At 52.6% G+C, this 11,477-nt stretch overlaps 17 non-coding genes across 17 annotated transcripts; all 17 read left to right on the top strand.

The window, feature by feature from the left end:
- The first annotated feature begins 495 nt into the window (after nucleotides 1-495).
- trnak-uuu (transfer RNA lysine (anticodon UUU)) lies at nucleotides 496-568 on the top strand. Its single transcript has one exon. It is a non-coding gene; the product is annotated as a tRNA-Lys (tRNA).
- A 565-nt stretch (nucleotides 569-1,133) lies between these two features.
- Nucleotides 1,134-1,206, top strand: trnak-uuu (transfer RNA lysine (anticodon UUU)). The gene has a single exon. It is a non-coding gene; the product is annotated as a tRNA-Lys (tRNA).
- Nucleotides 1,207-1,771: 565 nt separating this feature from the next.
- Nucleotides 1,772-1,844, top strand: trnak-uuu (transfer RNA lysine (anticodon UUU)). Its single transcript has one exon. It is a non-coding gene; the product is annotated as a tRNA-Lys (tRNA).
- A 565-nt stretch (nucleotides 1,845-2,409) lies between these two features.
- trnak-uuu (transfer RNA lysine (anticodon UUU)) lies at nucleotides 2,410-2,482 on the top strand. The gene has a single exon. It is a non-coding gene; the product is annotated as a tRNA-Lys (tRNA).
- Nucleotides 2,483-3,047: 565 nt separating this feature from the next.
- On the top strand, nucleotides 3,048-3,120 carry trnak-uuu (transfer RNA lysine (anticodon UUU)). Its single transcript has one exon. It is a non-coding gene; the product is annotated as a tRNA-Lys (tRNA).
- A 566-nt stretch (nucleotides 3,121-3,686) lies between these two features.
- trnak-uuu (transfer RNA lysine (anticodon UUU)) lies at nucleotides 3,687-3,759 on the top strand. Its single transcript has one exon. It is a non-coding gene; the product is annotated as a tRNA-Lys (tRNA).
- A 565-nt stretch (nucleotides 3,760-4,324) lies between these two features.
- trnak-uuu (transfer RNA lysine (anticodon UUU)) lies at nucleotides 4,325-4,397 on the top strand. The gene has a single exon. It is a non-coding gene; the product is annotated as a tRNA-Lys (tRNA).
- A 565-nt stretch (nucleotides 4,398-4,962) lies between these two features.
- Nucleotides 4,963-5,035, top strand: trnak-uuu (transfer RNA lysine (anticodon UUU)). Its single transcript has one exon. It is a non-coding gene; the product is annotated as a tRNA-Lys (tRNA).
- Nucleotides 5,036-5,600: 565 nt separating this feature from the next.
- On the top strand, nucleotides 5,601-5,673 carry trnak-uuu (transfer RNA lysine (anticodon UUU)). Its single transcript has one exon. It is a non-coding gene; the product is annotated as a tRNA-Lys (tRNA).
- Nucleotides 5,674-6,239: 566 nt separating this feature from the next.
- On the top strand, nucleotides 6,240-6,312 carry trnak-uuu (transfer RNA lysine (anticodon UUU)). Its single transcript has one exon. It is a non-coding gene; the product is annotated as a tRNA-Lys (tRNA).
- A 565-nt stretch (nucleotides 6,313-6,877) lies between these two features.
- Nucleotides 6,878-6,950, top strand: trnak-uuu (transfer RNA lysine (anticodon UUU)). The gene has a single exon. It is a non-coding gene; the product is annotated as a tRNA-Lys (tRNA).
- A 565-nt stretch (nucleotides 6,951-7,515) lies between these two features.
- Nucleotides 7,516-7,588, top strand: trnak-uuu (transfer RNA lysine (anticodon UUU)). Its single transcript has one exon. It is a non-coding gene; the product is annotated as a tRNA-Lys (tRNA).
- A 566-nt stretch (nucleotides 7,589-8,154) lies between these two features.
- On the top strand, nucleotides 8,155-8,227 carry trnak-uuu (transfer RNA lysine (anticodon UUU)). The gene has a single exon. It is a non-coding gene; the product is annotated as a tRNA-Lys (tRNA).
- A 1,203-nt stretch (nucleotides 8,228-9,430) lies between these two features.
- trnak-uuu (transfer RNA lysine (anticodon UUU)) lies at nucleotides 9,431-9,503 on the top strand. The gene has a single exon. It is a non-coding gene; the product is annotated as a tRNA-Lys (tRNA).
- A 566-nt stretch (nucleotides 9,504-10,069) lies between these two features.
- Nucleotides 10,070-10,142, top strand: trnak-uuu (transfer RNA lysine (anticodon UUU)). Its single transcript has one exon. It is a non-coding gene; the product is annotated as a tRNA-Lys (tRNA).
- A 565-nt stretch (nucleotides 10,143-10,707) lies between these two features.
- On the top strand, nucleotides 10,708-10,780 carry trnak-uuu (transfer RNA lysine (anticodon UUU)). The gene has a single exon. It is a non-coding gene; the product is annotated as a tRNA-Lys (tRNA).
- A 565-nt stretch (nucleotides 10,781-11,345) lies between these two features.
- trnak-uuu (transfer RNA lysine (anticodon UUU)) lies at nucleotides 11,346-11,418 on the top strand. The gene has a single exon. It is a non-coding gene; the product is annotated as a tRNA-Lys (tRNA).
- Nucleotides 11,419-11,477: the final 59 nt, after the last annotated feature.

Genomic DNA, 11,477 nt, shown 5'->3' with positions numbered 1-11,477 from the left:
ACTCTCGCCGTCAGCGCTTGCTTAGCGCACTCTTTGCTACTCTCCGCGTCAAAGCCTGTAAAAGTCACCGTGGCGGACACTGGTGTTTTTCACCGAAATCCTTCGCTTTTCAGTAATGGCTTGAAATTCACAGGCCCACTAATTGCCTTTCAGCCAAAGTGCTGTCGCTGAGTTGGACGGTGAAAAGAGTTGAGCGGTGATTTCTATGACCCCGACGTGATTTGAACACGCAACCTTCTGATCTGGAGTCAGACGCGCTACCGTTGCGCCACGAGGTCCCACAGGTGCTGCACAGATAAACTTTCCCACTTCTCCCTGTATCTGCTATTGAAACCTCGAGCAATGCAGGCTTTCAGTGCAGGGAGAGCCATTCTCTGTTGCACCTGCAGACGTTTCGCTTGCTGTAACTTTGCCACGCCGTGCATGACTTACCAACGTACGTTAGGAAGAGCCACGTTACAGCCACATTCGTGCAGAGCTGGGTGCTCTCTCGAAGCCTGGATAGCTCAGTCGGTAGAGCATCAGACTTTTAATCTGAGGGTCCAGGGTTCAAGTCCCTGTTCAGGCGGTTTCTTTACAGCCGGGCGACGCCATCTTTCGCCCTGGTGCGGAGGAAATGCCCGACTGCTGAACGATTTACTCTCGCCGTCAGCGCTTGCTTAGCGCACTCTTTGCTACTCTCCGCGTCAAAGCCTGTAAAAGTCACCGTGGCGGACACTGGTGTTTTTCACCGAAATCCTTCGCTTTTCAGTAATGGCTTGAAATTCACAGGCCCACTAATTGCCTTTCAGCCAAAGTGCTGTCGCTGAGTTGGACGGTGAAAAGAGTTGAGCGGTGATTTCTATGACCCCGACGTGATTTGAACACGCAACCTTCTGATCTGGAGTCAGACGCGCTACCGTTGCGCCACGAGGTCCCACAGGTGCTGCACAGATAAACTTTCCCACTTCTCCCTGTATCTGCTATTGAAACCTCGAGCAATGCAGGCTTTCAGTGCAGGGAGAGCCATTCTCTGTTGCACCTGCAGACGTTTCGCTTGCTGTAACTTTGCCACGCCGTGCATGACTTACCAACGTACGTTAGGAAGAGCCAAGTTACAGCCACGTTCGTGCAGAGCTGGGTGCTCTTTCGAAGCCTGGATAGCTCAGTCGGTAGAGCATCAGACTTTTAATCTGAGGGTCCAGGGTTCAAGTCCCTGTTCAGGCGATTTCTTTACAGCCGGGCGACGCCATCTTTCGCCCTGTTGCGGAGGAAATGCCCGACTGCTGAACGATTTACTCTCGCCGTCAGCGCTTGCTTAGCGCACTCTTTGCTACTCTCCGCGTCAAAGCCTGTAAAAGTCACCGTGGCGGACACTGGTGTTTTTCACCGAAATCCTTCGCTTTTCAGTAATGGCTTGAAATTCACAGGCCCACTAATTGCCTTTCAGCCAAAGTGCTGTCGCTGAGTTGGACGGTGAAAAGAGTTGAGCGGTGATTTCTATGACCCCGACGTGATTTGAACACGCAACCTTCTGATCTGGAGTCAGACGCGCTACCGTTGCGCCACGAGGTCCCACAGGTGCTGCACAGATAAACTTTCCCACTTCTCCCTGTATCTGCTATTGAAACCTCGAGCAATGCAGGCTTTCAGTGCAGGGAGAGCCATTCTCTGTTGCACCTGCAGACGTTTCGCTTGCTGTAACTTTGCCACGCCGTGCATGACTTACCAACGTACGTTAGGAAGAGCCAAGTTACAGCCACGTTCGTGCAGAGCTGGGTGCTCTTTCGAAGCCTGGATAGCTCAGTCGGTAGAGCATCAGACTTTTAATCTGAGGGTCCAGGGTTCAAGTCCCTGTTCAGGCGATTTCTTTACAGCCGGGCGACGCCATCTTTCGCCCTGTTGCGGAGGAAATGCCCGACTGCTGAACGATTTACTCTCGCCGTCAGCGCTTGCTTAGCGCACTCTTTGCTACTCTCCGCGTCAAAGCCTGTAAAAGTCACCGTGGCGGACACTGGTGTTTTTCACCGAAATCCTTCGCTTTTCAGTAATGGCTTGAAATTCACAGGCCCACTAATTGCCTTTCAGCCAAAGTGCTGTCGCTGAGTTGGACGGTGAAAAGAGTTGAGCGGTGATTTCTATGACCCCGACGTGATTTGAACACGCAACCTTCTGATCTGGAGTCAGACGCGCTACCGTTGCGCCACGAGGTCCCACAGGTCCTGCACAGATAAACTTTCCCACTTCTCCCTGTATCTGCTATTGAAACCTCGAGCAATGCAGGCTTTCAGTGCAGGGAGAGCCATTCTCTGTTGCACCTGCAGACGTTTCGCTTGCTGTAACTTTGCCACGCCGTGCATGACTTACCAACGTACGTTAGGAAGAGCCAAGTTACAGCCACGTTCGTGCAGAGCTGGGTGCTCTCTCGAAGCCTGGATAGCTCAGTCGGTAGAGCATCAGACTTTTAATCTGAGGGTCCAGGGTTCAAGTCCCTGTTCAGGCGATTTCTTTACAGCCGGGCGACGCCATCTTTCGCCCTGGTGCGGAGGAAATGCCCGACTGCTGAACGATTTACTCTCGCCGTCAGCGCTTGCTTAGCGCACTCTTTGCTACTCTCCGCGTCAAAGCCTGTAAAAGTCACCGTGGCGGACACTGGTGTTTTTCACCGAAATCCTTCGCTTTTCAGTAATGGCTTGAAATTCACAGGCCCACTAATTGCCTTTCAGCCAAAGTGCTGTCGCTGAGTTGGACGGTGAAAAGAGTTGAGCGGTGATTTCTATGACCCCGACGTGATTTGAACACGCAACCTTCTGATCTGGAGTCAGACGCGCTACCGTTGCGCCACGAGGTCCCACAGGTGCTGCACAGATAAACTTTCCCACTTCTCCCTGTATCTGCTATTGAAACCTCGAGCAATGCAGGCTTTCAGTGCAGGGAGAGCCATTCTCTGTTGCACCTGCGGACGTTTCGCTTGCTGTAACTTTGCCACGCCGTGCATGACTTACCAACGTACGTTAGGAAGAGCCAAGTTACAGCCACGTTCGTGCAGAGCTGGGTGCTCTCTCGAAGCCTGGATAGCTCAGTCGGTAGAGCATCAGACTTTTAATCTGAGGGTCCAGGGTTCAAGTCCCTGTTCAGGCGATTTCTTTACAGCCGGGCGACGCCATCTTTCGCCCTGGTGCGGAGGAAATGCCCGACTGCTGAAACAATTTACTCTCGCCGTCAGCGCTTGCTTAGCGCACTCTTTGCTACTCTCCGCGTCAAAGCCTGTAAAAGTCACCGTGGCGGACACTGGTGTTTTTCACCGAAATCCTTCGCTTTTCAGTAATGGCTTGAAATTCACAGGCCCACTAATTGCCTTTCAGCCAAAGTGCTGTCGCTGAGTTGGACGGTGAAAAGAGTTGAGCGGTGATTTCTATGACCCCGACGTGATTTGAACACGCAACCTTCTGATCTGGAGTCAGACGCGCTACCGTTGCGCCACGAGGTCCCACAGGTGCTGCACAGATAGACTTTCCCACTTCTCCCTGTATCTGCTATTGAAACCTCGAGCAATGCAGGCTTTCAGTGCAGGGAGAGCCATTCTCTGTTGCACCTGCGGACGTTTCGCTTGCTGTAACTTTGCCACGCCGTGCATGACTTACCAACGTACGTTAGGAAGAGCCAAGTTACAGCCACGTTCGTGCAGAGCTGGGTGCTCTCTCGAAGCCTGGATAGCTCAGTCGGTAGAGCATCAGACTTTTAATCTGAGGGTCCAGGGTTCAAGTCCCTGTTCAGGCGATTTCTTTACAGCCGGGCGACGCCATCTTTCGCCCTGTTGCGGAGGAAATGCCCGACTGCTGAACGATTTACTCTCGCCGTCAGCGCTTGCTTAGCGCACTCTTTGCTACTCTCCGCGTCAAAGCCTGTAAAAGTCACCGTGGCGGACACTGGTGTTTTTCACCGAAATCCTTCGCTTTTCAGTAATGGCTTGAAATTCACAGGCCCACTAATTGCCTTTCAGCCAAAGTGCTGTCGCTGAGTTGGACGGTGAAAAGAGTTGAGCGGTGATTTCTATGACCCCGACGTGATTTGAACACGCAACCTTCTGATCTGGAGTCAGACGCGCTACCGTTGCGCCACGAGGTCCCACAGGTGCTGCACAGATAAACTTTCCCACTTCTCCCTGTATCTGCTATTGAAACCTCGAGCAATGCAGGCTTTCAGTGCAGGGAGAGCCATTCTCTGTTGCACCTGCAGACGTTTCGCTTGCTGTAACTTTGCCACGCCGTGCATGACTTACCAACGTACGTTAGGAAGAGCCAAGTTACAGCCACGTTCGTGCAGAGCTGGGTGCTCTTTCGAAGCCTGGATAGCTCAGTCGGTAGAGCATCAGACTTTTAATCTGAGGGTCCAGGGTTCAAGTCCCTGTTCAGGCGATTTCTTTACAGCCGGGCGACGCCATCTTTCGCCCTGTTGCGGAGGAAATGCCCGACTGCTGAACGATTTACTCTCGCCGTCAGCGCTTGCTTAGCGCACTCTTTGCTACTCTCCGCGTCAAAGCCTGTAAAAGTCACCGTGGCGGACACTGGTGTTTTTCACCGAAATCCTTCGCTTTTCAGTAATGGCTTGAAATTCACAGGCCCACTAATTGCCTTTCAGCCAAAGTGCTGTCGCTGAGTTGGACGGTGAAAAGAGTTGAGCGGTGATTTCTATGACCCCGACGTGATTTGAACACGCAACCTTCTGATCTGGAGTCAGACGCGCTACCGTTGCGCCACGAGGTCCCACAGGTCCTGCACAGATAAACTTTCCCACTTCTCCCTGTATCTGCTATTGAAACCTCGAGCAATGCAGGCTTTCAGTGCAGGGAGAGCCATTCTCTGTTGCACCTGCAGACGTTTCGCTTGCTGTAACTTTGCCACGCCGTGCATGACTTACCAACGTACGTTAGGAAGAGCCAAGTTACAGCCACGTTCGTGCAGAGCTGGGTGCTCTCTCGAAGCCTGGATAGCTCAGTCGGTAGAGCATCAGACTTTTAATCTGAGGGTCCAGGGTTCAAGTCCCTGTTCAGGCGGTTTCTTTACAGCCGGGCGACGCCATCTTTCGCCCTGGTGCGGTGGAAATGCCCGACTGCTGAACGATTTACTCTCGCCGTCAGCGCTTGCTTAGCGCACTCTTTGCTACTCTCCGCGTCAAAGCCTGTAAAAGTCACCGTGGCGGACACTGGTGTTTTTCACCGAAATCCTTCGCTTTTCAGTAATGGCTTGAAATTCACAGGCCCACTAATTGCCTTTCAGCCAAAGTGCTGTCGCTGAGTTGGACGGTGAAAAGAGTTGAGCGGTGATTTCTATGACCCCGACGTGATTTGAACACGCAACCTTCTGATCTGGAGTCAGACGCGCTACCGTTGCGCCACGAGGTCCCACAGGTGCTGCACAGATAAACTTTCCCACTTCTCCCTGTATCTGCTATTGAAACCTCGAGCAATGCAGGCTTTCAGTGCAGGGAGAGCCATTCTCTGTTGCACCTGCGGACGTTTCGCTTGCTGTAACTTTGCCACGCCGTGCATGACTTACCAACGTACGTTAGGAAGAGCCAAGTTACAGCCACGTTCGTGCAGAGCTGGGTGCTCTCTCGAAGCCTGGATAGCTCAGTCGGTAGAGCATCAGACTTTTAATCTGAGGGTCCAGGGTTCAAGTCCCTGTTCAGGCGATTTCTTTACAGCCGGGCGACGCCATCTTTCGCCCTGGTGCGGAGGAAATGCCCGACTGCTGAAACAATTTACTCTCGCCGTCAGCGCTTGCTTAGCGCACTCTTTGCTACTCTCCGCGTCAAAGCCTGTAAAAGTCACCGTGGCGGACACTGGTGTTTTTCACCGAAATCCTTCGCTTTTCAGTAATGGCTTGAAATTCACAGGCCCACTAATTGCCTTTCAGCCAAAGTGCTGTCGCTGAGTTGGACGGTGAAAAGAGTTGAGCGGTGATTTCTATGACCCCGACGTGATTTGAACACGCAACCTTCTGATCTGGAGTCAGACGCGCTACCGTTGCGCCACGAGGTCCCACAGGTGCTGCACAGATAGACTTTCCCACTTCTCCCTGTATCTGCTATTGAAACCTCGAGCAATGCAGGCTTTCAGTGCAGGGAGAGCCATTCTCTGTTGCACCTGCGGACGTTTCGCTTGCTGTAACTTTGCCACGCCGTGCATGACTTACCAACGTACGTTAGGAAGAGCCAAGTTACAGCCACGTTCGTGCAGAGCTGGGTGCTCTCTCGAAGCCTGGATAGCTCAGTCGGTAGAGCATCAGACTTTTAATCTGAGGGTCCAGGGTTCAAGTCCCTGTTCAGGCGATTTCTTTACAGCCGGGCGACGCCATCTTTCGCCCTGTTGCGGAGGAAATGCCCGACTGCTGAACGATTTACTCTCGCCGTCAGCGCTTGCTTAGCGCACTCTTTGCTACTCTCCGCGTCAAAGCCTGTAAAAGTCACCGTGGCGGACACTGGTGTTTTTCACCGAAATCCTTCGCTTTTCAGTAATGGCTTGAAATTCACAGGCCCACTAATTGCCTTTCAGCCAAAGTGCTGTCGCTGAGTTGGACGGTGAAAAGAGTTGAGCGGTGATTTCTATGACCCCGACGTGATTTGAACACGCAACCTTCTGATCTGGAGTCAGACGCGCTACCGTTGCGCCACGAGGTCCCACAGGTGCTGCACAGATAAACTTTCCCACTTCTCCCTGTATCTGCTATTGAAACCTCGAGCAATGCAGGCTTTCAGTGCAGGGAGAGCCATTCTCTGTTGCACCTGCAGACGTTTCGCTTGCTGTAACTTTGCCACGCCGTGCATGACTTACCAACGTACGTTAGGAAGAGCCAAGTTACAGCCACGTTCGTGCAGAGCTGGGTGCTCTTTCGAAGCCTGGATAGCTCAGTCGGTAGAGCATCAGACTTTTAATCTGAGGGTCCAGGGTTCAAGTCCCTGTTCAGGCGATTTCTTTACAGCCGGGCGACGCCATCTTTCGCCCTGGTGCGGAGGAAATGCCCGACTGCTGAACGATTTACTCTCGCCGTCAGCGCTTGCTTAGCGCACTCTTTGCTACTCTCCGCGTCAAAGCCTGTAAAAGTCACCGTGGCGGACACTGGTGTTTTTCACCGAAATCCTTCGCTTTTCAGTAATGGCTTGAAATTCACAGGCCCACTAATTGCCTTTCAGCCAAAGTGCTGTCGCTGAGTTGGACGGTGAAAAGAGTTGAGCGGTGATTTCTATGACCCCGACGTGATTTGAACACGCAACCTTCTGATCTGGAGTCAGACGCGCTACCGTTGCGCCACGAGGTCCCACAGGTGCTGCACAGATAAACTTTCCCACTTCTCCCTGTATCTGCTATTGAAACCTCGAGCAATGCAGGCTTTCAGTGCAGGGAGAGCCATTCTCTGTTGCACCTGCAGACGTTTCGCTTGCTGTAACTTTGCCACGCCGTGCATGACTTACCAACGTACGTTAGGAAGAGCCAAGTTACAGCCACGTTCGTGCAGAGCTGGGTGCTCTCTCGAAGCCTGGATAGCTCAGTCGGTAGAGCATCAGACTTTTAATCTGAGGGTCCAGGGTTCAAGTCCCTGTTCAGGCGATTTCTTTACAGCCGGGCGACGCCATCTTTCGCCCTGGTGCGGAGGAAATGCCCGACTGCTGAAACAATTTACTCTCGCCGTCAGCGCTTGCTTAGCGCACTCTTTGCTACTCTCCGCGTCAAAGCCTGTAAAAGTCACCGTGGCGGACACTGGTGTTTTTCACCGAAATCCTTCGCTTTTCAGTAATGGCTTGAAATTCACAGGCCCACTAATTGCCTTTCAGCCAAAGTGCTGTCGCTGAGTTGGACGGTGAAAAGAGTTGAGCGGTGATTTCTATGACCCCGACGTGATTTGAACACGCAACCTTCTGATCTGGAGTCAGACGCGCTACCGTTGCGCCACGAGGTCCCACAGGTGCTGCACAGATAAACTTTCCCACTTCTCCCTGTATCTGCTATTGAAACCTCGAGCAATGCAGGCTTTCAGTGCAGGGAGAGCCATTCTCTGTTGCACCTGCAGACGTTTCGCTTGCTGTAACTTTGCCACGCCGTGCATGACTTACCAACGTACGTTAGGAAGAGCCACGTTACAGCCACATTCGTGCAGAGCTGGGTGCTCTCTCGAAGCCTGGATAGCTCAGTCGGTAGAGCATCAGACTTTTAATCTGAGGGTCCAGGGTTCAAGTCCCTGTTCAGGCGGTTTCTTTACAGCCGGGCGACGCCATCTTTCGCCCTGGTGCGGAGGAAATGCCCGACTGCTGAACGATTTACTCTCGCCGTCAGCGCTTGCTTAGCGCACTCTTTGCTACTCTCCGCGTCAAAGCCTGTAAAAGTCACCGTGGCGGACACTGGTGTTTTTCACCGAAATCCTTCGCTTTTCAGTAATGGCTTGAAATTCACAGGCCCACTAATTGCCTTTCAGCCAAAGTGCTGTCGCTGAGTTGGACGGTGAAAAGAGTTGAGCGGTGATTTCTATGACCCCGACGTGATTTGAACACGCAACCTTCTGATCTGGAGTCAGACGCGCTACCGTTGCGCCACGAGGTCCCACAGGTGCTGCACAGATAAACTTTCCCACTTCTCCCTGTATCTGCTATTGAAACCTCGAGCAATGCAGGCTTTCAGTGCAGGGAGAGCCATTCTCTGTTGCACCTGCAGACGTTTCGCTTGCTGTAACTTTGCCACGCCGTGCATGACTTACCAACGTACGTTAGGAAGAGCCAAGTTACAGCCACGTTCGTGCAGAGCTGGGTGCTCTTTCGAAGCCTGGATAGCTCAGTCGGTAGAGCATCAGACATTTAATCTGAGGGTCCAGGGTTCAAGTCCCTGTTCAGGCGATTTCTTTACAGCCGGGCGACGCCATCTTTCGCCCTGTTGCGGAGGAAATGCCCGACTGCTGAACGATTTACTCTCGCCGTCAGCGCTTGCTTAGCGCACTCTTTGCTACTCTCCGCGTCAAAGCCTGTAAAAGTCACCGTGGCGGACACTGGTGTTTTTCACCGAAATCCTTCGCTTTTCAGTAATGGCTTGAAATTCACAGGCCCACTAATTGCCTTTCAGCCAAAGTGCTGTCGCTGAGTTGGACGGTGAAAAGAGTTGAGCGGTGATTTCTATGACCCCGACGTGATTTGAACACGCAACCTTCTGATCTGGAGTCAGACGCGCTACCGTTGCGCCACGAGGTCCCACAGGTGCTGCACAGATAAACTTTCCCACTTCTCCCTGTATCTGCTATTGAAACCTCGAGCAATGCAGGCTTTCAGTGCAGGGAGAGCCATTCTCTGTTGCACCTGCGGACGTTTCGCTTGCTGTAACTTTGCCACGCCGTGCATGACTTACCAACGTACGTTAGGAAGAGCCAAGTTACAGCCACGTTCGTGCAGAGCTGGGTGCTCTCTCGAAGCCTGGATAGCTCAGTCGGTAGAGCATCAGACTTTTAATCTGAGGGTCCAGGGTTCAAGTCCCTGTTCAGGCGATTTCTTTACAGCCGGGCGACGCCATCTTTCGCCCTGGTGCGGAGGAAATGCCCGACTGCTGAAACAATTTACTCTCGCCGTCAGCGCTTGCTTAGCGCACTCTTTGCTACTCTCCGCGTCAAAGCCTGTAAAAGTCACCGTGGCGGACACTGGTGTTTTTCACCGAAATCCTTCGCTTTTCAGTAATGGCTTGAAATTCACAGGCCCACTAATTGCCTTTCAGCCAAAGTGCTGTCGCTGAGTTGGACGGTGAAAAGAGTTGAGCGGTGATTTCTATGACCCCGACGTGATTTGAACACGCAACCTTCTGATCTGGAGTCAGACGCGCTACCGTTGCGCCACGAGGTCCCACAGGTGCTGCACAGATAGACTTTCCCACTTCTCCCTGTATCTGCTATTGAAACCTCGAGCAATGCAGGCTTTCAGTGCAGGGAGAGCCATTCTCTGTTGCACCTGCGGACGTTTCGCTTGCTGTAACTTTGCCACGCCGTGCATGACTTACCAACGTACGTTAGGAAGAGCCAAGTTACAGCCACGTTCGTGCAGAGCTGGGTGCTCTCTCGAAGCCTGGATAGCTCAGTCGGTAGAGCATCAGACTTTTAATCTGAGGGTCCAGGGTTCAAGTCCCTGTTCAGGCGATTTCTTTACAGCCGGGCGACGCCATCTTTCGCCCTGTTGCGGAGGAAATGCCCGACTGCTGAACGATTTACTCTCGCCGTCAGCGCTTGCTTAGCGCACTCTTTGCTACTCTCCGCGTCAAAGCCTGTAAAAGTCACCGTGGCGGACACTGGTGTTTTTCACCGAAATCCTTCGCTTTTCAGTAATGGCTTGAAATTCACAGGCCCACTAATTGCCTTTCAGCCAAAGTGCTGTCGCTGAGTTGGACGGTGAAAAGAGTTGAGCGGTGATTTCTATGACCCCGACGTGATTTGAACACGCAACCTTCTGATCTGGAGTCAGACGCGCTACCGTTGCGCCACGAGGTCCCACAGGTGCTGCACAGATAAACTTTCCCACTTCTCCCTGTATCTGCTATTGAAACCTCGAGCAATGCAGGCTTTCAGTGCAGGGAGAGCCATTCTCTGTTGCACCTGCAGACGTTTCGCTTGCTGTAACTTTGCCACGCCGTGCATGACTTACCAACGTACGTTAGGAAGAGCCAAGTTACAGCCACGTTCGTGCAGAGCTGGGTGCTCTTTCGAAGCCTGGATAGCTCAGTCGGTAGAGCATCAGACTTTTAATCTGAGGGTCCAGGGTTCAAGTCCCTGTTCAGGCGATTTCTTTACAGCCGGGCGACGCCATCTTTCGCCCTGGTGCGGAGGAAATGCCCGACTGCTGAACGATTTACTCTCGCCGTCAGCGCTTGCTTAGCGCACTCTTTGCTACTCTCCGCGTCAAAGCCTGTAAAAGTCACCGTGGCGGACACTGGTGTTTTTCACCGAAATCCTTCGCTTTTCAGTAATGGCTTGAAATTCACAGGCCCACTAATTGCCTTTCAGCCAAAGTGCTGTCGCTGAGTTGGACGGTGAAAAGAGTTGAGCGGTGATTTCTATGACCCCGACGTGATTTGAACACGCAACCTTCTGATCTGGAGTCAGACGCGCTACCGTTGCGCCACGAGGTCCCACAGGTGCTGCACAGATAAACTTTCCCACTTCTCCCTGTATCTGCTATTGAAACCTCGAGCAATGCAGGCTTTCAGTGCAGGGAGAGCCATTCTCTGTTGCACCTGCAGACGTTTCGCTTGCTGTAACTTTGCCACGCCGTGCATGACTTACCAACGTACGTTAGGAAGAGCCACGTTACAGCCACATTCGTGCAGAGCTGGGTGCTCTCTCGAAGCCTGGATAGCTCAGTCGGTAGAGCATCAGACTTTTAATCTGAGGGTCCAGGGTTCAAGTCCCTGTTCAGGCGGTTTCTTTACAGCCGGGCGACGCCATCTTTCGCCCTGGTGCGGAGGAAATGCCCGACTG

The sequence above is a fragment of the Sardina pilchardus genome, chromosome 5, assembly GCF_963854185.1.
Source record: "Sardina pilchardus chromosome 5, fSarPil1.1, whole genome shotgun sequence".
NCBI lineage: Eukaryota > Metazoa > Chordata > Actinopteri > Clupeiformes > Clupeidae > Sardina > Sardina pilchardus.
The sequence above is the reverse complement of the archived record's forward strand: the minus strand, read 5'-3'. Positions and strand labels throughout refer to the sequence as shown.